Source organism: Rhinoderma darwinii, chromosome 4 (genome assembly GCF_050947455.1).
Source record: "Rhinoderma darwinii isolate aRhiDar2 chromosome 4, aRhiDar2.hap1, whole genome shotgun sequence".
NCBI lineage: Eukaryota > Metazoa > Chordata > Amphibia > Anura > Rhinodermatidae > Rhinoderma > Rhinoderma darwinii.
The window spans coordinates 265,803,128-265,828,184 of NC_134690.1; the positions used below are offsets into that span (position 1 = coordinate 265,803,128).

General features: G+C 42.4%; 1 protein-coding gene across 4 annotated transcripts in view; it reads left to right on the plus strand.

Annotated features, from left to right (window-relative positions):
- Positions 1-25,057, plus strand: part of LYST (lysosomal trafficking regulator) — a 342,444-nt gene that overhangs the window by 18,022 nt on the left and 299,365 nt on the right. For 3 of the 4 annotated variants that reach the window (XM_075862446.1, XM_075862448.1, XM_075862449.1), the window contains exon 2: positions 16,630-16,768. The gene's annotated coding sequence lies outside the window, so the exon portion shown is untranslated. The remainder of the gene's footprint in view (positions 1-16,629; positions 16,769-25,057) is intronic. The other variant, XM_075862447.1, reaches the window with a different exon arrangement.

The window sequence follows — 25,057 nt, forward strand, 5'->3', positions numbered from 1 at the left end:
TCTGTAACCGGAAATATGGGGACAGTATGCCGTTCACCAGGATTTGTGCCCTCGGTGCTTTATATAGAATCGAAATCCATCTAAGGAACTGTGGTCCAAACCCAAACCTCTCCAAAGTTTCCAACAGATATATCCATTCGATGGAGTCAAAAGCTTTCGCGGCGTCTAAAGACGCCATCGCCCAGTCAGCCTTCATCTCTTTCCCTATCTGAGCTATAATCTGTACCCTCCGGATGTTATCGGAGGTAGATTTCCCAGGCATAAAGCCTGTCTGGTCTTCATGGATTACTTGGGAAATAACTTTGTTCAGCCTATTTGCCAATATTTTAGTAAGCAATTTGTAATCATTGTTCAGTAATGATATCGGGCGGTAGGAGCCACATTCCACGGGGTCTTTATCTGGTTTCAGCAGAACAATAATAGTGGCGTCATACATACTTTCGGGTAACTGCCCTCTCTCAAGTGCATACAAAAACATAGCTGCTAGTGAGGGAATGAGATGCTCTGAATATTTATGGTATACCTCAATAGGGATCCCATCAGGACCCGGTGCCTTTCCCTTAGCCATATCTTTCAAAGCTTCCCTTATTTCATCTTCAGTCACAACCCCTTCCATGGTCTCTCTACCTTCCGCACTCAGCTTAGGGAACTGAATACCATCCATATACGACTGGAGCTCTAACTTATCATATCTAGATTGTGAGGCATATAGCCCCCTGTAAAATTGAACAAATGCCTCGGCTATGCCTTGGGAGTCAGTCAAGCATTCCCCAGAACTACTTTGAATTTTAAGAATAGCCGGGCTTTTAGAGTTTTGATGGATTAAATGGGCCAACAGTTTACTAGACTGGTTACCTAGTTCAAAATATGTTTGTTTCGCAAAAAATGTCTTCCTATGTGCCTTTTCCTGCAGCAGTAGCAGGTACTTCCTCCCCATTTGCAACCATTGGTCTCTATTTGTGTCAGTGGGGTCAGCCGTATATTTACCCTCTAGTTCAGCGCATTGTTTTCCCAACTCCACTTCTGTTCTGGAGGAGTCTTTTTTAATGTATGAAATAGTGGACCGGAGACACCCCCTAAGATATGCTTTCAGTGTATCCCAGGCAATGCTGGAGTTTTCAAAAGTGCTATGTTCCCTGTTAAACACCTCCAGTTGATCAGGGATCCTATCCTGTGGGCCTATCAGGGTTAGCCAAAAGGGGTGTATTTTCCAACTTCTGGGCAGTGGAGGGCCTGGGATGCTGAAGCTGGCCACTATTGGAGAGTGATCAGATACTGCCCTGGGTTTATACGAGATTGATTCCACCAACGGTACAATTAAAGAGTTTCCCACCATATAATCTATACGGGACAGGGAGTTTCTGCCTAGGGAGTGACATGAATACACTGTAGACATCGGGTACTTATATCTATAGAGATCCTTCCAGCCCATCTCTTCAAACAGTAGACCCAAAACTGATACCGCGGAGGGTGTCCGGACCTGCCCGGTAATAGCATTAAACCTATCCATGTTGCTGTCCACCACCATGTTGAAGTCTCCCATGCCAAGCACTCTTGCGGTCGGATATGTGGCTGCAAAGGTGGCCGCCAAATGTAGAACCTGTAATGAAGCTGGCGGGGGGATGTATACACCCAACAAGACATGAGGTACATTTTCTATAAGCGCATACACAAAGACATATCTACCCTCACTATCCACTTTAGTGTGAATTGCTTCCCATCTCACCGATTTGTGCACTAGTATGGACACGCCCCTTGAGTATGTTGTGTGATATGAGTGGCTAGACCACTGCACCCATGGCCGGAGAACCGTTTTCATTTTAGCTGGCGTCAGGTGTGTCTCCTGAAGGCACAGTATATGAGGGTTAATCTTGCATATATAACTATATAATACCACTCTCTTCTGTGGATTGCCCATGCCCCTCACATTCCACGACATTGCCGTTAAAGAAGACATTTCTGAACTTTATCTTCCACATACAGGAGATATCCATATTGCCTGATATACATCAACATTCCATCCCATCTCAAATAATGGCTATAACTATGCATTCCATCCCTTATGCGGTTACATTTGTACATGAATGGTGCTATAACTATCCGCACCCAAGGCACATTCCAACTTAAAACCCAGAACAACAGGTTATTAATAACACAACCATACCGGCAATGCATTGAGATGCATATTACATTACCGGTGCGTGCCGTATAACGTGGCATTTTGAATATACGGGGGTAATACCCGCGACAAACATCAACTATGAATGCTTCCATCAGGACTTAAATGACCAGCAACTTCTTCGGGCAAGACGTCCAATACTTCAGGATAACTTAAGTCAGTACTGGTCTAGCATAAGGACCAGCCATTCTCTGCCAGGCCCGGTCTGTATCCTCTTCAAGCTGGGGCCTTATATGTTAACAGGAAAGTCCAGCGGCAACAAATACTTCACCACGAGGCACCAACCTTGATATCAGGCATAGCTAGTTCCTTCGTGGCTGACGCTTGCCTCTCACCCAATCATCAGCATCCTGCGGAGAATTGAAAAAGATGGTTCTCTCTCCGTCCACAATACGCAGCCTAGCCGGATAAGACATGGAGTAAGGGACTCCCAGCTCCCGTAAACGTCGTTTAACAGCCAAAAATGTCGCCCGTTTTTTTTGCAATTCTGCCGAGAAGTCAGGGAAGATGGAGACTTTCGCCCCGTTATATGTAATTTCCGGCAACCTGCGAGTCAGACGCAAAATCAAGTCCCGATCATTGCAGTTTAGCATACGTGCTAGAAGCGGTCTGGGGGGAGCCCCCGGTGGTGGCGGCCTCCCCGGCACTCTGTGGGCTCTCTCAACCGCCAAGGCTTGCGAAAATGGCGCATCAGGAAGCAGGTCTTTAATCCACTGCAGGACGAAATCACCAGGAATCTGACCTTCAGCTCTCTCTGGCAGGCCAATTATGCGTATGTTGTTACGCCTAAGTCGATTTTCCATGTCATCTGTCTTCTGTTTCCATAATTCAGCCGCCGATTCTAAGTCAGCAATGGCCTCCGGTAAGGACGCCGTTCTGTCCTCCACCCCGGATACTCTATCCTCCACGTGGGTCAGACGCTCCCTCATGGTCTGCATGTCCTGTCTCATAAGGCCTATGTCAATCTTCACTTCCTCCAGCTTACCGGTAAGTGAAGTTTTACATGCTGCTATAGCTGCGAGGAGTTGAGTAGTCATTTCGGACAGCGTAGGCTCCGGGGTTGTCTCCGTATCTGATTCCTTGCTGCATGAGGCCTCTCCTCCCTTAGATCTCTGAGGCAGAGGTGTGCGTCCGCCATCTTGCCCCTCACCCCTTGCAAAGTTTTGCAGCTTCTCCACGGCCGTCTGACCTCTAGTGGGGCCCATGCTGGCTCCGGTACTTGCCCCCGGTCGTCTCGGGCGTCTGGACGGTATATTTGTAAGTTATGGAAGCCTCAGGATCTTTGCAGGATAACGATGGCGCGGGTTCACTGCGGAGCTCCTAGAACATGCGACCGCTCCTGCTGCGCGCTAAGCCGAACATTCTTTTATTTTTCTAGGACGTTACAAGGTTTAGAACTTTAGCAGCAATTTCTCATATTTTCAAGAAAATTTCAAAAGGCTATTTTTTCAGGGACCAGTTCAGTTCTGAATTGGCTTTGAGGGACTTATATATTAGAAAGTCACCATAAATCACCCCATTTTGAAAACTGCACCCATCAAAGTATTCAAAACAGCATTCACAAAGTATTTTAGCCCTTTAGGCGTTTCACAGGAATTAAAGCAAAGTAGAGGTTAAATTTACAAATTTCATTTTTTTTCTTCAAAAATTCATTTGTAATAAATTTTTTCTGTACCACAGAAGGTTTTACCCAAGAAATGCAACTCAATATTTATTGCCCAGATTCTGCAGTTTTTAGAAATACCCCACATGTGGCCCTAGCGCGGTCATGGACTGAAACACAGGCCTCAGAAGCAAAGGAGCACCTAGTGGATTTTGGGCCTCTATTTTATTAGAATATATTTTAGGTACCATGTCAGGTGTGAGGAGGCCTTGTGCTGCCAAAACAGTGGAAACACCCCAAAAGTGACCCCATTTTGGAAACTATACCCCTCAAGGAATTTATCTATGGGTATAGTTAGCATTTTGAACCCACAGTTTTTTTGCTAAATTTATTTGAATTAGTATGTGAAGGTGAAAATCTACTTTTTTTGTGAAAAAATTAGGAAATGTTAAATTTTTACAAGGAATAAAGTAGAAAAAACACCCCAACATATGTAAAGCAATGTCTTCCGATTATAGCAATACCCCATATGTGGTAATAAATTGCTGTTTGGACCCACAGCAGGCCTCAGAGAAGGAGCACCATTTGGATTTTGGATTTCTGATTTTGCTGGAATAGTTTTCAGTGCCGTGTCGCGTTTGCAATGCACTGGAGGGAAGAAAACCGTGGAAACCCCCCAATAGTGACCCATTTTGGAAACTATACCCCTCAAGGAATTTATCTATGGGTATAGTTAGCATGTTGAACCCACAGTTTTTTTGCTAAATTTATTTGAATTAGTATGTGAAGATGAAAATCTACTTTTTTTCTGAAAAAAGGTAGCCATTTTTAATTTTTACAAGGAATAAAGGAGAAAAAGCACCCCAACATTTGTAAAACAATTTCTCCTGATTACGTAAATACCCCATATGTGGTAATAAACTACTGTTTGGACCCACACCGGGGCTTAGAAGGGAAGGAGCGCTATTTGGCTTTTGGAGCTCAAATTTAGCTGGAATGTTTTTGGGTGTCATGTCGAATTTGCAAAGCCCCTGAGAGACCGAAACAGTGGAAGCCCTCCAAAAGTAACCCCATTTGGGAAACTACACCACTTAAGGAATCTATCTAGGGGTATAGTGAGCATTTAGGCCCCACACGTCTTTTGCAGAATTTATTAGAATTAGGCCGTGAAAATTAATATCAACATTATTTCCACTAAAATGTTGAATTTTTTCAATTTCACAAAGGATAAACGAGAAAATGCACCCCAACGTTTGTAAAGCAATTTCTCCCGAGTACGGCTATACCCCACATGTGATCATAAATGTTTTTTCATTAGAAAGTAATTAACCCTTTACGAACTGATTCATGTTTTGCTTTTTCGTTTTTCCTCCCCGCTTTCCAAGAGCCACTACTTTTTTATTTTTCTGTCAATAGAGCGGTGTGGGGGCTTATTTTTTGCGGGACGAGCTGTCGTTTTTATTGGTACCATTTTTTGGTACGATGCCATATCGGTGGACATAAACGGCTGTTTGGGCACGCTGTAGGGCTCAGAAGGGAGGGACGCCATTTGGCTTTTGGAGCGCATATTTTGCTTGGTAGTAGCTCTGGCGTTTTGCTGGTATTTCAGTTTATAATGTTGGGGCACATGTAGGCTGGGCAGAGTACATCAGGGGCATAATAAGAGGGTATAATAATGGGGTAAATAAATAATAATCCACAGATATGTGGCCGGTGTCGCACTGATAAATGGTGCCCGATCTTATCCACTTTTGGAACACTCTGCACATTTTGCATCGCCATAATCTGGGAGCCGGAACTTTTTTTTATTTTTTCACCACCGGAGCCGTGTGAGGGCTTATTTGTTGCGGGACAATCTGTAATTTTCATTGGTACCATTTTGGGGTACACGCGATTTTGTTGATCACTTCTGACAATGATTTTTATTTATTTTTGACGCCGTTTACCCTGGGCTATAATTGACTATTATACTTTATTCTGCGGGTCGGTACGATTACGGCGATACCATTTGTATATACGTTTTTTTATGTTTTGCAGCGTTTGAGCAATAAAATAACTTATTTAGAAAATAATGTATTTTCTGTGTCACCGTATTCTGAGAGCCATAACTTTTTTATTTTTCAGTCAAAAAAGCTGTGTAAGGGCTTGTTTTTTGCGGGACGGGTTGTAGTTTGTATCGGTACTATTTTGGCGTACATGCGACTTTTTGATCACTTTTTATTACATATTTTGTGAAGGGTGGTGACCAAAAAATAGTAATTCTGGCATTGTTTTTCGTTTATTTTTTTTGCGGCGTTCACTGTGTGGGAAAAATAATATTATAGTTTTATAGTTGGGGTCGTTACGAACGCGGTGATACCAAATATGTGTACTTTTTTTTTACGTGTTCATTTTTTTCCTATAATGAAAGACTTATTATAGGAAAAAAAGCAGTTCTTGTTTATATCACTTATAACTTTTATTTTTACACTTTTTTTAAAACATTTTTATTCTTTTTTTTACTTTTTTCACTTGTCCCACTAGGGGACACTTAGACTTGCAGCTCTGATCGCTGCTGGAATACATTACACTACACACGTAGTGTAATGCATTTCAACTGTCATTGTGACGTGACAGTCACACTGACAGGAAGCCTACGACGACCACCCTCGGGGTGGTCCTCATAGGCTTCTGTACATGGCAACCCGGAAGCCATTGTCTGGCGTCCGGTTGCCATGGGTACCATCGCCAGCCCCCATGATTTCACATGGGGGCTGCCGATCGGCGCTAAAGACCTTAATTGTGGCGTTCAAAATCGAGCGCCGCAATTAAGGGGTTAACTGCCGATATCAGCGGCGACAGGCCGCTGATCGGCAACGGGGAGAGCAGGGCTGACACCCTGCACAGTTAACCGCCGCTGCGGTGTAGCGCCGCGCGGCTGTTAACTGTCAAAGCACTGACGTAACTGTACGTCAAGGTGCGCGAACTTACTGCTCACCATGACGTACAGTTACGTCATGGTGCGTTAAGGGGTTAAACTCATGGATGGTATTGTGTCTTAGGGCTCTTTGGATCATTGTAATCAATCTCTGACACCTGTGATAATTAGTTTGCCAGGTGTGCCCAATCACAGGAAAACTACTGAAGGACGTTCCACATTATTAAGCAGGCCACAGGTTTCAAGCAATATGGAAAAGAAAAAGGATCTCTCTGCTGCCGAAAAGCGTGAAATAGTGCAATACCTTGGACAAGGTATGAAAACATTGGATATTTCAAGAAAACTTAGGCGTGATCATCGTACTGTGAAAAGATTTGTGGCTGATTCAGAGCACAGACTGGTTCGTTCAGATAAAGGCATAATGAGGAAGGTTTCTGCCAGACAAATTAATAGGAGAATTAGGAGAGCAGCTGCTAAAATGCCATTGTAAAGCAGCAAACAGGTATTTGAAGCCGCTGGTGCCTCTGGAGTCCCGCGAACTTCAAGGTGTAGGATCCTCCAGAGGTTTGCAAGTGTGCATAAAGCTATTATTCGGCCACCCCTAAGCAATGCTCACAAGCAGAAACGGTTGCAGTGGGCTCAGAAATACATGAAGACTCATTTTCAAACCGTGTTGTTTACTTCTGAGTGCCGTGCAACCCTGGATGGTCCAGATGGATGAAGTAGTGGATGGTTGGTGAATGGCCACCATGTCCCAACAAGGCTGCGACGTCAGCAAGGAGGTGGCGGAGTCATGTTTTGGGCTGGAATCATGGGAAGAGAGCTGGTAGGCCCCTTTAGGGTCCCTGACGGTGTGAAAATGACCTCTGCAAAGTACGTAGAGTTTATGACTGACCACTTTCTTCCGTGGTACAAAAAGAAGAACCGTGCCTTCCGTAGCAAAATTATCTTCATGCATGACAATGCACCATCTCATGCTGCAAAGAATACGTCTGTGTCATTGGCTGCTATGGGCATAAAAGGAGAGAAACTCATGGTGTGGTCCCCATGTTCCCCTGACCTCAACCCTATTGAGAACCTTTGGAGCATCCTCAAGCAAAATATCTATTAGGGTGGGAGGGAGTTCACATCAAAGCAGAAGCTCTGGGAGGCTATTCTGACATCCTGCAAAGATATTCAAGCAGACACTGTCCAAATACTCACAAATTCAATGGATGCAAGAATTGTGAAGGTGATATCACAGAAGGGGTCCTATGTTAACATGTAACTTGGCTTGCTAAGTTTTTTTTTATTGAAAGAGCTTTTGATTTCTGTAAATATGACCTCCTGATGTTGCAAATTCAACAAATTACCATTTTAGTTCTCTTTACAACCTTTAAAAGGTTTTGATCTCTGTTGTGAATAATAATTTGAAACCGTGCATTTTGAGTTTTTTTACTTCTAAAAAAAAAATCTGTTATTAGGAGATTTGTTCAATAAAATTTGCATTATACTCCAACGGTTGATGGCTTGAAGATTATACTGACTGTCATTTGCATCGACTATTTAGGAAAATCAGCGAAAAATTAAATTTTGCATAATAATTTGGAACGCGGTGTACAGACCCCAGACCACTAGCAAAAACTCACTGTCATCAGGACAGAGCCTGCAGCAGTACCTGGGAGAGTGTAGAGCACTACAGAAACGGGAGGAGGTTGAGTATGTTGCACCACCCAGAAGATTTACCCGCTCTACTAGGAGTCCTAGAAAAAGGGGGGGGGGGCCCTCTCTCGATGTCTTCCTGGACATTCCAAGAATGTTGGTAGTATGCTATTTAGGGCATCACACTGCTCTGATTTAAAGGGGCACTAAACCTTTATAATAAGATAAATACATATGTAAAAATGTCTACCTATAGGTAAGCCTGCAAGACTTTTACCAAGAAGTTTTACTGAAATCTTGTAGACCATGCGAAATCTCTTTCCTCCCAGCATTCTCCATCTTTGTCTGGGGACCGACTGGTATCCGTAGTGTGCACCAGCACGACTTCGTTGCTGAAACCTGAAGTTTGGGAAAAGGGACCCCCCTGTAGAGAGCGCCACACGGATACCAAATTGATATAGTTTTCTTACGTTTTACTACTGTGTTTTTGTGTCTCCATATTTGAAGAGCCACACTTTTTTTTTTTTTTTTTTTATCCCCCCCATGACCGATGCAACTGTATGAGGACTTTTTTTTGGGCGGGACAACTTGTAGTTTCTATCAGTACCATTTTGGAGTACATTTTATGATCCTGTTGTTAGGATGCCCCTCCTTCAGCTGCAGTCACCTGGAAAAAGCCTTCACCATAGGATTAACCCTACGAAAAAATTCAACGAATCCAATAGCAACCACATTTTCTTTAGTTTTACTGTCCTTTATAGCTTCCGTCCCAAAAAAATTGACTGCTTTTCCACCAGCAACCTACATTGTCCCTCCAATTTCAATGCCCAGGGCGAACAACTCGGTACCCTGGCTCCACCGTTTCAGCCACTGGAACGCCATCAGGAAGACATTTATCAATGGACAACTTGCTCTTAAACCAGCAGCCAGTATATTTAAACGGTCAGGGTGCAAAGGTAATGATCTAAAAGTTGATTCAATGTCCACCTGGTAACGAAGACATTAGTACCACACTCCTTCGCCAACTCCACAGCCTACTCAAATGATTCTTAATGGACTTCATTGACTTCCTTCCCTGTTGTATCATTTACAGACCTACCTTGTGGGTATGCTGAATCATTCTATTTTTCTCTATCTACCTTTTAGGCAACAATCCCAAAGGGGAGAAAACCATACCCTCATCCGAGGGTTCATTAGACTTCCCTTCCATTCTGCCTAACTTCACCTCTTTATTGAGGTTTTTTTTCCAACACTGCTGGCAAATCATCTGCCAACTTTAATATTTTTTTTAATCCAGAACAACCCCCTCAATTGGTAACTAAAACCTTAACCGTTTTACAAAACTCTGATTCTCTTTGTCTGGGTATTTCCTAAGCCTGCTTCGCTTAGCCTGCTTAGGTTCACTGGAGGGTTGTTACTTTTTGCAAAAGTCACAAAAGGAACCATTTTTTCGCTTCTCTCTAGAGATCCCTGTAGCTACCAGGTCCGGACCTTACTCCACAACAGTTTCCTGACTGCTCCCTCTATGACCTTTCTGAAAGGCAACTTCGAGTTGCTGATGCATGGGGTTACCCATCCCATAGCGTGGCCCACTCGTGTGCCGCCGACATGCTACCAGTGACATTTCCCATTGCTCCGGCTGCTATGACCGGAAGTAAGGGAGACTGCGTCCTCTGGCCACGTGGTCCTTCTCCCACAATAGAGCATGACCCTGCAATGAATCTCCCCTCTCATTACGCTGAGGGCCTGCTTTTGGGGAGGAAAAACTTAGCGCTTTGCCACCACACCTAAGCTGCCTTATTGGGGGAAGCGCTACCACTTGCTGCTGAGGCATCGACTTACCAGCTTTATTTCTCTCCGCAAAATCCTAGGGTCCACAATCTTCCTCTTCGACCCAGCAGAAAGTACTGCAGTCCTGCTCCTTTTCCACATGCTTTGCTCAATAATTCAACGTGGCCTTACCTTGTGAGTAATGACTCTCTACTGCTACCTGGCCTCCATTTAAAAATTCCCTTTCCACGCTTTTTACTCTGTTCTTTAATAGCTCACCTATCCTTTTCCCATGTGTCCACAGACGTTTTCTTTTACCCTACATCCTCGTCTTTCACTTACCGTGCTGGCCACCGTTATGGCTCTTTGGGCTAAGTCCCAATACATTGTCGCTAAATTCACGTTCTTAACTAGCTTGCTAGCTCACATTGCTATTGCCACAGTATTTTCTTCCTTTCTCCCCTGCTCGCACACTCTTGGCAATTTTTCTAATTAAAAAATACAGCAACATAATATTTACAGACAAGTAACAGCTTTACAATAAATAAGAAAAAGAATAGATAACAAATCTTGTATTATCACTAAACAAAAGGCGATATATGAAAGTTTCTCCAGAACATATTAGCAGGATTATCACTTTTATCTTTAATATACACGTTCTTTAGAGAGTTCATGATGTTCCCTTGTACCGTACTTGCAGATAATTCCTATCTATTCATTGCCAAGCAGAATCTTGCACCCCATAAATAGTAGAGACACTGCATTGATGACATACAGGGTGCTTCTACTAAGTACGTTCTAAGCTGCGGGAGCTGGCCATACATCACCTGTGCATATGTCTGCTCACTCAGGTGGGGTAGCTATTATTCATCATACTGTCTCCCAGACGTGCTTAGTAATCGAACACTCGTATAGAAGATGCTCCATAGTTTCTATCTCCTGGCCACACTCTTCTCAGAAGTATTCCTGATCTTAACATTGGACTTTATGTACATTTTCCTGTGAAAGCCCAAACAGTCTACTACTTTTGTCTAGGCACCCTGTAATCATCCATTACCTTTACCGCCCCTCTGATGTCTACACTTGGATCATTTCTTAACTGTACTGCAGCACTGAATGTGGACTTCTAAAGATTTTTTTTTTTACTGACAGTTTGCACATTGCGACATTTTATCTTTCATTTTATTAACTTTCTAATGATGTGGATACCATACCAAGACACTCGCTGCAAAAATGCCCAGAAACGCTCTTCATGGGATCACTCACTGACCATACAGAAAATAATTGTCCAATCTGACACACTATAGGTAGTCTCATATGGCCCGATATCTGCCATGAAAACTACCGCCAATCAAAAAGGTGGCTCGTTTGCGCAGTTTAAAAGGAGCAATGATCCATAATGTATGGGGCCGAGTGATCGTTACTACGACCGCTCTTCCCCATACATTTCTATCATGTTGGAAGCACATCTCCCTGTATACCCACAACTATAATCGTTCTTGCTGTATACACGATACAAACCAAAATTAGTGATCCACCATCACTATGGGGTTAGATAACAGTCGTCCTCCACAGGATAAAGAGGCTGTCACCACATTATAAGTTCCCTATCTCCTACATAAGGAGATGGGTGCTATAATGTAGATGACAGCAGTGCTTTTTATTTAAATAAACTATCTATTTTCACCACTTTATTAGCGTTTTTAGATTTATGCTAATGAGTTTCTTAATGCCCAACTGGGCGTATTTTTACTTTAGACCAAGTGGGCGTTGTACAGGGGAGTGTATGACGCTGACCAATCAGCATCATGCACTTATACTAACACATTAACGATACTGAAGTGTTTAGACAGTGAATAGACATTCCAAGGAATGTCTATTCACAATCTCTGCACTTCGTTACTGTTGCTATGGTAGTTACAGCAGAGGAAGCATGATCTCGTTGTAACCTGTCATTTACCGCGTAATCTCGCGAGATTACGCGCACTCTGCTGTAACTACCACAGACAGAGTAACGAAGTGCAGAGATTGTGAATAGACATTCCGTGGAATGTCTATTCACTGTCTAAACACTTCTGTATTGTTAATGTGTAAGTATAAAACAGCACATAAGGATCTAACAGGATCCCTATGTGCTGCCTAAATGAATGGAGAGGAGTGCAGGACGCTGATTGGTCAGCGTCATACACTCCTCTGTACAACGCCCACTTGGTCTAAAGTAAAAATACGCCCAATTGGGCATTAAGCAACTCTTTAGCATAAATCTAAAATCGCTAATAAAGTGGTAAAAATCGTTTTTTTAAATAAAAAGCATCACTGTCACCTACATTATAGCGCCGATCTCCTTATGTAGGAGACAGGGCACTTATAATGTGGTGACAGAGCCTCTTTAATCCCTTCACGACCAGCCCACGTAGATTAACGGGCAGCCGTGCTGGGCTTTTCTCCTGCAGCCCGTTAATTCACGTGGTGCCAGAACAGAGTGCACAGCGCTCTCCTTGTGCTCTGAATCTCTCAGCACACGCTGCTACTAGCAGCCTAAGTGCTGAGAGAAGACATCAGGACCGGATTGGTGTTGGTCCTGATGACGTGATCACCATGATAAAGCTATTATGGTGTTCACAGCAAAGTTTGTTGCAGCAGCAGCAAAGTTTGTTGCAGCAACAAACTTTCGTGCTGTTTGTTACACTCTTTCTCCTCCCTCCCTGTCAGATCGTTCTGAGACAGTGAGAGAGAAGAAGCTGGGCCGAGCAGCTGCTGTGTGTCTCCTATAAAAGACACAATGACTGTGAAAAACACACACAAATAACACCTCCACATAGTTTAGTGTAGGCATAGTTTAGGTAGATAGTACTCAGACTAGGACAATTAATTAGTTAATTAATAATCAATTAGGTCTTATAATGTGTGTGTGTATATATATATATATATATATATATATATATATACACACACACACACACATTATATAACTATATATATATCTATATGATTTTATATATATATATATATATATATATATATATATATATATATATATATAGAGAGAGACAGAGAGATATATATATATATATATCTGTCTCTCTCTATATATTTACATCTATAAAATTATATAGATATATATTTTTATACTGTTTGTGTGTGTGTGTGTGTGTGTGTGTGTGTGTATATATATATATATATATATATACACACACACACACATACACGTCTATATTATATATATATATATATATATATACACACACACAGACACACACGTAATATATATTATATATAGACATATATTTGAAATTTGTTAATACTAAAAATTAATAATTAGGGATGTTATATATCTATATCATCATATAGATATATACGTACATGTAATATATACGTATACACACATATACTTATATAAATCTCTTCATATATTTTACACGTCTGTAAATTCTAAATACATTGATTCATTGTTAGGGTATGTGCACACACACTAAATACGTCCGTAATTGACGGACGTATTTCGGCCGCAAGTACCGGACCGAACTCAGTGCAGGGAGCCGGGCTCCTAGCATCATACTTATGTAAGATGCTAGGAGTCCCTGCCTCTCCGTGGAACTACTGTCCCGTACTGTAATCATGTTTTCAGTACGGGACAGTTGTCCTGCAGCGAGGCAGGGACTCCTAGCGTCGTACATAAGTATGATGCTAGGAGCCCGGCTCCCTGCACTGTGTTCGGTCCGGTACTTGCGGCCGAAATACGTCCGTCAATTACGGACGTAATTAGTGTGTGTGCACATACCCTCAGGCTGTGTTCACACTGAATTTTTTGCAGGAGGAAAATTCCTCCTGAAAAAACTGCTCCGGACGTTTTTTGCACAGTGGTTTGCCAAAAACTCGTCAAAACACTCGTCGAGGTGTTTTTTTTTTTTACCCCTCTGACTGATTGAAATGGGGTTTTGGAGGCGGAAACCGCCTCAAGATAGGTCATGTCGCTTCTTTTTACCGCAATGTGTTTTTTTTGCTCACGGTAAAAAAGCTCATCCAACTCCCATTGAAATCAATGGGAGACATTTTCGGGCGGTTTTTGACGAGTTTTGCGGAGCGGTTTCCGCGCCGAGAAACTTGTAAAAAAACTCTGTGTGAACAGGGCCTTAGGGTTGTTCATAAATTTATTGATCAATGGATTAGTGGACTTTTTCTTTGTTACTTTTATTAAAACTGTTACAAAAAATAAGTTTAAAAAAAAAAACGTAAAAAATAGCACGCAAGTTATATACCACTTAAGAGGCATTTGCTCTCTTGGATTCTGATAGTGAATGGGGTCACTTTTGGGGTGTTTCTGCTGTTTTGGTCCCTCGAGGGCGTTGCAAATGGGACATGGCACCGAAAACCATTATAGCATAATTTGAGCTCCAAAACCCAAATGGCGCTCCTTCCCTTCTGAGGGCTTTCTTGTGTTCAAATATAAGTTTATGACCACATATGGGGTATTACCTTAATCAGGAGAAATTTCTTTACAAATGTTGGGGTGTTTTTTCTCCTTTATTCCTTGCAAAAATTAAAAAATGTCTATGTTTCTTCAGAAGAAATGTAGATTTTCATTTTCACAGACTAACGCCAATAAATTCAGCAAAACACCTGTGGGATTAAAATGCTCACTATAAAATTAGATAAATTCCTTGAGGGGTCTAGTTTCCAAAATGGGGTCACTTTTTGGGGGTTTCCACTGTTTAGGCACCACAAGACCTCTTCAAACCAGACATGGAGCCTAAAATATATTGTAATAAAAAGGAGGCCTCAAAATCCACTAGGTGCTCCTTTGCTTCTGAGGCCGGTGTTTCAGTCCATTGGGACACTAGGGCCACATGTGGGATAATTCTAAAAACTGCAGAATCTGGGCAATAAATATTGAGTTGCGTTTCTCTGGTAAAACCTTCTGTGTTACAGATTTTTTTCTATTACAAATGAATTTCTGCAAAAAAAATTACATTTGTAAATTTCCCCTCTACTTTGCTTTAGTTCCTGTGAAATGTCTAAAGGGTTAAGAAACTTCCTGAATGCTGTTTTGAATACTTTGAGGGGTGAAGTATTTAAAATGGGGTGAATTATGGGGAGTTTCTAATATATAAGGCCCTCAAAGCAACTTCAGAACTGAACTGGCCCCTGAAAAAATAGGTTTTGGAAATTTCTTGAAAATATGAGAAATTGCTGCTAAAGTTCTAAGCCTTGTAACGTCCTATAAAAATAAAAGGATGTTCAAAAAATGATGCCAACATAAAGTAGACATATGGGATATGTTAACTAGTAACTATTGTGTGTGGTATTACTATCTGTTTTGCAAGCAGATGCATTCAAATTTAGAAAAATGCTATTTTTTGCACATTTTCTATAAATTTTGGTGTTTTTCACAAATAAATATTAAATTTATCGACCAAATTTTTTTACAGACGTAAAGTACAATATGTCACGAGAAAACAATCTCAGAATCGCTTGGATAGGTAAAAGCAATCCGGAGTTATTACCACATAAAGTGACACGTCAGATTTGAAAAAATCGCCTGCGTCCACAAGGCCAAAACAGGCTCAGTCCTGAAGGGGTTAAACTAGATAATCACTGGAATAAGCCTGGAGTGTTTCTTAAAACATAACTTTTACTGTGTAAAAATAGTTTAAAAGCAAATACATACAACAAATGGTTTAGCATCGCATCAATAACACCTTTCAGTTGTGTTGATTTTGTATCAATTGCAGTGTTCACTTTTTTCATGCCACTTTCATTATGATTTATAATTTATCAGTTCTTTAATTCCCCCTGACAAAAGTTGTTCTTGTGAGTGGTACGCCACATCGGTAGAGCAGAAAAACAGAGTGAATGTTTCAATATTCATTTAGTCCCCTCCATGTAACGCATATGTTATAGATATTCATTTAGTTCCCAGCACGTGGTACATATATGCATGGAGCTTTTTTTCTTGGGTGCTACTTACCCCCCTACCCGTTTCCATTTAGAAGTATCTTCTGATTTTGGATGAAGGGATTTCCACGGGATCACTCCTCTGCGGTTTGTTATGTCTCTCCCAACGCGATTCCTCAGGGGAGATTAAGCCCTTTCCCTTTTTCTCCCATATGGAGAGGGATCCTGTATCCTGTGGCTTCTTTATTCTTTGACTTGCTGTGACAAGGGAACAGTCATGGCTGGAACACTGTCTCGTATCTTGTTCGGCGCCGTATGTTTGTCATCGGACGTTATCCTGCATAAACGATACAATCAGCTAACGAACGATTGTTGCCTTTTTTACACAGGACCATGATTGTGAATGAGCATGTGTATTAACGCTCGTTTGTCCGATCATTGGCCCCAAGTAAAAGGACCCTTACACTCTTCTTGTCACACCCCTCTTACACAGCAGAGTCTGCCTGCTTAAAACCGTGCCAATGCTGATGTAATCACAGGACAGTACGCAAGTTCTCTACAGAAACACAAACCACTTGTAATTCTCTGTTTGGGTAAGATTTTAAAGTTCCTTTTCTCTGTCAGCAGGGATGAAGTAAAGGACTGCAGGAATTCAAGTTGCCTCTTACTTTGCCTCATATGAAAATGAATGGAGTGTGCAGCCTACAAGACAAAAAACTGGACTTTACATGCTCCTAAGAGGTTGTTAGGTGAATAACTGGAGGTAAGCTTTAAAATCAATCAACTAAGGCCGCATTCACATGAACGTGTTTTTGCGGCCGCAATTCCCCCGAAAATCCACGGGAGAATTGCGGCCCCATTCATTTCTATGGGGCCATTCACACGACCGTAGTTTTTGCGGTCTTTGCACGGCCCGGGAACCCGCACCGCAGAAAGAACGGGCATTTCCTATTACGGCCGTCTTCTGCGGTCCGGGCTCATTGAAAACAATGACGGCGGCCATGTGCATGTCCTACGATTTGCGGGCGGCCCGCGGCTGACAGTCTGCAGCCGGCCGACACGAAAATCACGGCCGTGCACACGGCTACGGTCGTGTGCATGAGGCCTTAGTGGTAAAGTGCATTAAAATAATGTATTTCAAATATTAAACCTGTTGATCTACTACTTCATACTATGGCGAAGATATTGCTTGGGCACACAAGCCTTTCCCGAACAATCAGAAATAGAATTGTGGCTGCCAATAATAGTTACATTGTTACGTATTTAGCACAGTTTAAAAAATACGACAGTCAGTCAAGTTGCACCAGGAAATGGGCGAAAGGGAAGGGATATGGGTAAACTATAGAACCTTGTTTTACCACTATTGATCCTGAGGGAGGTAACTTAAAAAATTTAAGGCATCAACTAATCTGCCATAAAAAGAAAAAAATATGTTATGTTTTCTTCTCTTTGTGTTTAATGTATTTTTGGGAACTTTGGTGGCCTGAGCTTGTAGAGATTGACCACGGTGTTATGTGGTAAACTTGTTTCTCAGCAGAGGACTTTCCTCTCTGGTTACTTGTGTAAATTCATAAAACGATTTTCAAAATTCTAGGCGCGTTTGCAACAATTTTGTTAGCCATCTGAAGCCCTGTATGGAATTTAAAGAAATGTACATTTTATTTTTCAATGAATATTAATTTGGAAGACCGCAAATTCTAAAAATAGATTAACCCCTTAAGGACCCAGCCTGTTTGCACCTTAATGACAAGGCCAGATTTTTCAAATCTGGTATGTCTGATTTTGTCGCAGAATAACTCTGTAATAGTTTTGCATATGATATAAGTAATTCTGACTAGGGATGCACGGTGCATCGAAACTTCGATACTGTTTCGATACTGTGCATCCCTAAACGGTTCGATACCGCTATTTCCTGTATTTCGATACTGAGCTGCGCAGCCGCACAGCTCAGTATAGTAATGAATGTATGGGAGCGCGGCTGCGGCTGTGTAATTCAGCCACAGCCCCGCTCCTGAGTCATGACATGTGCGCGGGGTCAGGATGATGCAATGCGGCCAGCGCTGCACTAATGAGCAGCGACACTGAAGACAGAACATGGCGGGCGCGCTACAAAACACCCCCATGTTCTGTCCTCAGTGCCTGAACTGCCGCTCATTAGTGCAGCGCCGGCCGCACCTCCTCATGCTGACCGCGCGCGCACTTCCTGTCAGGAGTGGGGCAATGACTGTATTACACAGCCGCAGCCCCGCTCTATAACGGCGGAGATCAGAGAAACCTCTCATCTCCGCCGTTATTCCCCTGAATGCTGCGATCACAGCTGACTGCAGCATTCAGGGGAAAGTGAGAAGGGGGGATGCCCCTGGATCGCGTCACAGGGAATTCCTGTGACGTGATCGAGAGCCATACCATATATGGGCAGACAGCCCAGGGTCTATTGACGGACCCCAGGGCTGTCTTACCATATTTCTTGTTGTTAGGACATACCCAAGTATGTCCTAACAACTGCCTGTGTATTATCCGTCCACAGGTTAATGTGCTGGCATATATCGGATATATGTCAGTACATTGAAGTTTAAAAATAAAGTATTGTTAAAATTCAAAAAAAAATACACATTCACCTTTTTTACAATAAACATTAAAATAATTCTCAATACATAAAATATTCACACATTCAGTAATGGCGCGCACAACAAATTTTTGCATCATTTATGATGTGTGCGCTGTAAAAAAAGGAAATAAACACTGCTTTCTATCACTTATTAATGTGAGGCGCGAGGTGCGATGAATTTAACCTCCATGTTCCTCACATTAATAGTAATTAACCCCATCATGTACCTCGCACATTAACCCATTATGACTGAGAAACATGATGGGATTAATTACTATTAATGTGAGGAGCGTTCAAAATTCATCACATGTCGCGCCTCACATCAGAAAATGGAAGAATTTTTTTTTTATTACTGTTGGCAAAAGTATCGAAATTGGCATCGAAATCGCAATACTAAATGAAGTATCGGTATCGGTGTCCAAATTCTGGTGTCGTGACATCCCTAATTCTGACATTGTTTTTTCGTCACATGTTAGACTTTATTTAGGTGGTAAAAGTAGACAGATACGATTTGCATAAACTAATTTAAAAAATACAAAATTTAAATTTTTTTCCCTATTTTGAACTGCAATATGTCACATATATACATACATACTGTAAATTTAAAAATATGGATATATATATATATCTCTTTACTCTATTTTGGCAGAACTTTAAAAAAAATAGATTTTTGAGCAATTTAGGAGACTTACAAATTTATTAATGATTTTATAAATTTTGTAGTACATTTCGTTTTCTTGCACTAAGCCAAGTTTTTGCAGGCTCAAAGGTGTCATAATGTTAAAAACCCTCATAAATCACCACATTTTGAAAACTACACCCCTAAGGTATTCATTAAGGGGTGTTGTAAGTATTTTGATCCCACAGTTTTTTGTAAGAATTCATGCAAAGCAGATGAAAAAAAATTAAATGTCACTTTTTTCACAAATGTGTCATTTTGAGGACAGATTTCTTTGTAAAGCGAACATGAAAATGAAGAAATACACCACTAAATCTATCACCCTGTTTCTCCTGTCTTCAAAAATACCCCCATTGTGGGCCTAATGCGCTGCCTGGACACAAGACAGGGCCCAAAAGGAAGGGAGCACCCAGTGGCTTTCAAGACACATATTTTGCTTGAAAATGTTTTAGGCCCCACTGTACATTTGGAGAGGCTTTGAGCTGCCGGAACGATAGAAACTCCCCATAAATTACCCCATTTAGAAAACTAGACCCCTTAAGGTATGTATGTAGGGGTGTAGTGAGCATTTTGACGTTTTTTGCTGAATGTAATGCAAAGAAGGTGGAAAAAAAAAAATTCACTTTTTCCACAAATGTGTCAATTTGAGGACAGATTTCTTTGTAAAACGAACATGAAAATGAAGAAACACACCCCAAAATCTATCGCCCTGTTTCTCCTCTCTTTAAAAATACCCCCATACGCTGCCTGGACACACGACAGGGCCCAAAAGGAAGTAAGGGAGCACCCAGTGGCTTTCAAGACACATATTTTGCTTGAAAATATTAGGTTATGAGCTGCCAGAACGATAGAAACTCCCCATAAATGACCCCATTTAGAAACCTAGACCCCTTAAGGTATTTAGGGGTGTAGTGAGCATTTAGACCCTGCCCTGAATTTATGCAAAGCAAGTGTGAAAAATTAGAATTTGCTTTTTTTTTCACAAATGTGTCACTTACATGAATTGTTTTTTTGTAGAAAGCAAAGTAAGCTGAGGAAATGCACCCCACATTACTTCTTTGCTAAAAAAAAAACACCAATGAGGCCGTAATCTGTTGTTTCGATACACAACAGGCAGGGGCGTAGCTAGGGGGGGCAGGCGGTGCATGTGCCCCGGGCGCAACCCGGTGGTAGGGAAGGGGGGGGGGGCGAAGAGCATCTGATCGCGGCTGTCACCAACCTTAGTCAGAAGGAACTCCGTCGCTGCCTGCGCCAAATGACCTCCTTGGCTTCTCCGGTAAGTCACACCAGGCAGAGCGGAGAGTGGTAGCGGTAGGCTACCGCTCACCGGTCTGTTCACAGTGTGGCGTTATTTAAAAGGGGGGGAATGTGGCACTATTTACAAGGGGGGGGGGAAGAGTGTGGCGCTATTTACAAAGGGGCAGCGGACTGTGTGTGGCACTATCTAGAAGGGGGGCTGTGTGTGGCCTCTTTAATTTATTTTCTTATTTATTTTTATGTTAATTACATTATAGAATTACATCGCTTGTAAAATGTAGAAAGGCTTTTATACTTGAGTTACATTAAAAAAAATTGTGAAAAAAAATTACACCTCATTGATTGGTAGGAAAAGAAAACATGGCAAGGGGGAAGGAGATGTCGTAAATAAATTGGGCGGGGGGGTGCCAATCTGAATCTTTGCCCCGGGTGCAGGAGAACCTAGCTACGCCTCTGTAACAGGAGTTCATGGCATCATTCTAGCTTGAATAATTTACTGGCACCATTTCATGTCTGCCGAGTCTTTTGACTGACTAGGGCAAAAGAAAAATAATTCAAGTAATTGATAAAACAACAACCGTCAAGATATTCATCTAGGGGTATAATGAGAATTTTAATTTTGATTAGACTTTTGCTGAAATCCAAATTATAAGTGGCCAATATGGTAATGAGATATGGGGTGAAAATAAATTAAGTAGAAAATGAATTAGAAAATAAAGTAATGCAAATGTCTGGCGGGACAAAATGAGTAAAAACAACATAAAAAAATTAATAATTAGTGACGAATGGTGTATGCGAACACATTCGTGCATACAGAGGCAAGTATCACACTGGTAGCTTGTGTCTCTTCTTGTTCATTTTTGAAACACACCCGGCATCTCTTTTGGGGACGTCTCTTATTAGCATTTGGGGGCACTTGGGATGGAAAATGCTGTCCCGGAATTACTCTGCTGGCCTCGCTTGAGGTTCTAGCCGTGGTCTCCGCACCCTGGTCTCCAAAAATAAAAAAATGTACGACCTTTTCCTGGTAGTTCAGGTAAGATCCCTGGTTTCCTACTTTCCTGTATATAGTAAATGAATTATACAGTGCCATTTGCACAAGATGGATGGCCAATTTTTTGTACCAGTCCCTGGACTTTCTAACGGCGCTATAGGGCTGCAGCATTTGGTCGGCAAGGTCCACCCCTCCTATATGTTTATTGTGCTGCTGTATGCAGAGCGGTTTAGTAATGGTGGCATTCGTCCCTCGTACAGAAACGGGGCTCCTTTCATCAGCATGGATAGAGGTGATCATGAGGACATCTTTTGTTATCCCTGTATTTAACGATAATTATGTCCTCATGACAAAGACTCTGACTTTCATTGGCCTTTAATTTTAGGTTCACCAGCGCCTTTGGAACGCCTTTTGTGTTGCATCTAATTGTGCCGCAAGCCACCGTTTTTTTTAATTTTTTTAAATAAAATTTTAATCAGGGGAAAACTAGTATAAAAATTGTCAATATACAAGTGGCACCCCTTGTCTAGTAGTGCGTAAATTAGGCCCCAGACGATTCGTCCACTTATATTGAGCATGGGGGGGCATGCCTCTGCAAATTTTAAATTAAAATGGCTAATAAGAGGCCTTATTTTATATAGCTGATCATAGCTGTGGTAACTTTCTGGTGGACATTGGGAATTGTCCACGTAGTGAATGAAACGCATTATGGCCTCAAAACGTTTGCGTTTCATCGCTGCACGATACATGGGAGTATCGTACAGGATATCAGTCGACCAATATGACCTTTATAGTGGGCTTTTTTACAATGCCCATATTTAACAGAAGGCCCCAAAATGTTAGCATTTCTGCCTGGTCGACTGGATACCAGATGTTGGATCTGGCATAAAAAGACGTGGGGTTACTTGCCATATATTGTTGGGCATACAAATTGGTTTGTATAACCATTACGTTAATTAAGTCTTCTGAAAAGAAGAACTTAAAAAAATATGCTGCACTATATCCGGTGGTATCTATATTGATCCCTGATGCAGAAGTAAAATCAGTAATCTGGGGATTATATGTGGCTGTGGCTAGTCACTTTCGCTCCGCCGGCCCTGTCTTGCTTCTCGTTCATCGCTGTCACTGGATGACAGAATTAAAAATTGCTCATCAGCCTCACTTGCGCTGTCTGTCTGAACACCTTATCGCAAAGGCTTCTTCAGCTGTATAAAACCGCTAAGACATTGTATATATATCTATGTATAGTCTATATAACTGACACTAACTTTTAACTATATTAACGTATTTTTATATATATATATATATATATTTATTTTTTAACATATGAAACCGTAATAACGTAACCCTTACTAGCACTACCTAAAGCCCTATACCTAGCTAACGCAAATTAACGCCCAAACCCTAAAGCTACCTATAGCCCTACACCTAGCTAACGCAAATTAACGCCCAACCCCAACGTTACCTAACACCCTACGCCTAACGCTACCGAACGCCCAACGCCACCGAACGCCCTACGCCACCGAACGCCCTACGCCACCGAACGCCCTACGCCACCGAACGCCCTACGCCACCGAACGCCCTACGCCACCGAACGCCCTACGCCACCGAACGCCCTACGCCACCGAACGCCCTACGCCACCGAACGCCCTACGCCACCGAACGCCCTACGCCACCGAACGCCCTACGCCACCGAACGCCCTACGCCACCGAACGCCCTACGCCACCGAACGCCCTACGCCACCGAACGCCCTACGCCACCGAACGCCCTACGCCACCGAACGCCCTACGCCACCGAACGCCCTACGCCACCGAACGCCCTACGCCACCGAACGCCCTACGCCACCGAACGCCCTACGCCACCGAACGCCCTACGCCACCGAACGCCCTACGCCACCGAACGCCCTACGCCACCGAACGCCCTACGCCACCGAACGCCCTACGCCACCGAACGCCCTACGCCACCGAACGCCCTACGCCACCGAACGCCCTACGCCACCGAACGCCCTACGCCACCCGCTACCTAACTCCCAAAACCTAGCGCTACCTAACTCCCAAAACCTAGCGCTACCTAACTCCCAAAACCTAGCGCTACCTAACTCCCAAAACCTAGCGCTACCTAACTCCCAAAACCTAGCGCTACCTAACTCCCAAAACCTAGCGCTACCTAACTCCCAAAACCTAGCGCTACCTAACTCCCAAAACCTAGCGCTACCTAACTCCCAAAACCTAGCGCTACCTAACTCCCAAAACCTAGCGCTACCTAAAACTCTATATATAATCAAATTATTTGATTTGTGTGACACAAAATGACAGGAGGGGGTATATGGATGGGTGGGGAGGGATCACTGGGGCAGATATGAAGGGGTTAAATCTCTAACTTCACTGGAGGACAGGCTGACACAGCTCTGTTCTCCTTACAACCTCTGACAGAAGTGAGGAGATCAGAGCCGTGTACCGGCTTTTACTCCTGCCTTTGCTACATTGACAGCTGTCATTGGTCTGTCGTCAGTGACTGACTAATCACAGCCATCGCCAGGCTGGGACCACTTTGATTGGTCCCCTGGCCGCTGACTGCGCGATCAGCTGTCGGCACAGTTCTGTCACCGTGTGTTTCTTTGGCCGTATATTTACGGGAAGGTGTCCATGCCGTAGAAACCTTCTGTAAAAAATGACATTCAATTTTTTTATTTTACCCTCCGCAAATGCGGAAGGCTATCCGGCCGTCCGTTCTCTTAATTACGTAATCACGGTTATGTGCATGGGGCCTTACAGAGCTGAATTGATGGACTGCAGAAGGTGGAAGTTTGTCTCTTCACTGCCTGCATATACAAATCTATTGAGAGGGAAGGGGGAAGCAGGAAGAGAGAGAGACACAGACATGCTGCCAATAGAAGCGGGGAAAACGACTAAAAATGCAAAATACAAGTATATAAATGCCAGAAATAGTGTTATTCTTCATGTACACACACATGATAGATTATTCTGAAAAGTTAGGTACCCTTTTAAGGGGCTAATATAAGCTGTATGTGTTTTTAGTGATGTAAAGTTTGTATTGCACATGTAATAATAAATATACCTCTATTTTTTGTTATGCATGTTCTCTCTTATTATTACAATGATGCAATTTAAACGGGTTGTCCACTGCCGGACAACTGATGACCTATCCACCGGACAGCTCATCATTTGTCCGGTAGTGGACAACTCCTTTTAAAGGGTCTTTTAGACTTCTGAAAAAAGTAAATAACAGCAGAAAATGTTATAAAATAACAAAATAGAAAATCCCCACCTCTCCAACCCTCCTGTGATCGAAAACTGGCTCAGACATGGGAGACCTGATGCCAGTAGTACAGCATGTGATAACTGGGCCACTGTTTGGCTGCAGCAGTAATCAGGGCAGGGAATTGGAGAGGTGAGGTATGTTTTTTTTAATTTATTTTTTTATTATATTTTCTGTTTTGCTTTTTCTGAAGTCTGAAGAGCCCTTTAAATTGCATCATTGTAATGACATGCA